This window comes from Dermacentor silvarum, chromosome 10 (assembly GCF_013339745.2).
Source record: "Dermacentor silvarum isolate Dsil-2018 chromosome 10, BIME_Dsil_1.4, whole genome shotgun sequence".
Lineage (NCBI taxonomy): Eukaryota > Metazoa > Arthropoda > Arachnida > Ixodida > Ixodidae > Dermacentor > Dermacentor silvarum.
This window is the reverse complement of record NC_051163.1, coordinates 83,955,495-83,957,940: the sequence shown is the minus strand read 5'-3', so window position 1 is coordinate 83,957,940 and position 2,446 is coordinate 83,955,495.

Here is a 2,446-nt window from a genome sequence, read left to right as displayed (position 1 = left end):
ATGCCCCTTCTTGATGTGTATTGCGTTTTGGTGTATATTGTCTGTTATGCTACTTTTTGTTTCTTACCAAGCCAGACCTCGTTGTTCAATTTATTGCTGTTAGTATCAAATGTTACATGAAGTTTTTCATTGGTGCGTGCAAAGAAAAGTGAAATAAAAGCAAATTATTTGGGTTACTACACTCACCGAAAACAAAGCTTACGTTTAAACACACAGTTGCAACACAACATTTGAAAAAATAAATTTATTGGCTGCCGTAACTTGTAGACAGAGAACTATACAAAAGTTAAAAGCAATAATTACGCTAGAAGTGAGTGTCACCTTCTGATTAAGGAATTGCCTTATTCTGTTGATGACACACAAGAAAATTAATAACAGATACGCCGACATTAGATATACACAACGTCGTGCGTCAATGCAGAGCTACTATTATCCAATAGAATCCGGTCATTCACTAGTGTTTAATACCTGAATTCGGCGCGTCATGTGGCGAAAATGTAGGAAACAAAAGAAACAGATGCGCTACAAAATCTACGTGTAATGACAGGGAAACAAAAAAAATTGCAAGGAAAGCCCTTTTAACGTAGCATTTTGATGTGTATACGATAATCAGTGCAAAGGTTTTGCTAGGAGCGGCGCACCCACTATTTCTTGAAGAGGGGGGGGGGGGGGGGCAAAGTACATACGATCTGACTTTCTCTTACTCCACAGACATTTTATATATGTATATATTCAAGAAATAAAAGCACGTTGGAATACACATAACAGGACTTCACTGACTGTTTCGGCTGGGCTCCGCCTTCATCAAAAGTGCGATAACAAGCACACAGAGGCTCAATTTATACATTTTCGCCGTAAGAGAGCGAACAAGACAAGAAAAGTACAAATTAAAAAAAGGACTACAACAAACACGTCAATGGAACCTTGTGCGTGCACAGAGTGGCATGATTAAAAAAAATGAAAAAGTGAATACAACAAGGCCCTGAAAACGAGCTCGTAAATCGTGGTAGCCTATGACCACAGGCGCGCAGAGGTTTAGTGTCGTCATGAATGTCAACATGTCTAATGACTCTTGTGAAGCTCATCAAAAACGACGGGCATACACAGTAGTGCTATGAAGGGATAAAAAGTTGGGCGTACATAGAGTGTCATTATGAAAACATATTAACAAAAGGCATGCCAGGGGCCACTGCTGTGAGTAGAGCATTTGACCACAAAGACGGTCTGTACACCCTCACCTGGCCGTAGGACTCCTGCACCGTGACCCCCACTAACCTCTGATTTGAACGAACCGTGACCCATTACATTCTTTGTGTTTGCAGGCATTTTTATACACAGTCTATGAGTGTATGAAAACAAATTTAACATACATGGAAGATTTCATGACAAGATTAAGGTAATAAACATCAAGATAATTTCGAATGAAAGCTGCCAAAATATGTATATAACTTCATAAACATACCATATAATATTTGTTATATAGCCGTTACGAAATGCATGCACATATTTATATAATTCATAGAACAGGAGAACGTCGTAAAAAAGAATAAAAATAGAATAACAGGTCTTTACTGACGTTTCGGCCGCACAGTCAAATATCAAAATAGAAATAGAAAATTAGGGAAGAATGACAGCTACAAATGCAGGTGCACACCTTTTGATCTCAAAAGAAACCAAAAGTGGCATTTGATGTGCATAATGTCGTGGCTCGCTGCAAAACTACAATTATCCAGTAGAATCCGGTCAATCACTAGTTTTTAACATCTGAAGACAGCTTCATGTGTCGAAAATTTAGGACAAGGAATAAATACACGGGCTAGAATATGTACGTGTCATGGCAGGGAAACAAAAAAAGATGCAAAGAAAGCCCTTTTAACGTAGAATTTTGAGGTGGATACGGTAATCCGTACAAAAGTTTCGCTAGCAGTGGCATACCAACTATTTCATGAAGAAGCGGGGTGGGCAAAGTACAAACTATCTCACTCTCTCTCTGTAAATAACGAAAAGCTAGGAAATTGTTGTTTTTATTGCATTACTGAAGAAAAAAGAAAATACGGAAAAAAAGAAAAAAAAAGGTTTGCGAGACACAAAAAAATTCGTTTTATGAAGATGCCAATCGGTTTGAAGGTCACTGACCCGAACAACCCTGCCAACGACTGACACTTTCCCAGAAGCAGGAGGTGGAGAGGGAAACAATGGAAGGGAAGCGTTCGCCTGTATGAGCTCCGTCGGACATTCAGTTGGCCGCTTACTTCGCTGCCGATCGGTGATGATGTATGGTGTTTAATGGCGCAAGGGCCAGATATGGCCAAAGAGCGCCAGGCCAATGTTCATGAGTTGACAATGGAGCAATGAATTCCGAAAGGTAGATGTGTCGTGGCTGTAAAGGCCTTAAAAACAATCGCTGAAATGCGGAAAATGTATATGTAAAAAAATATGGCAATGG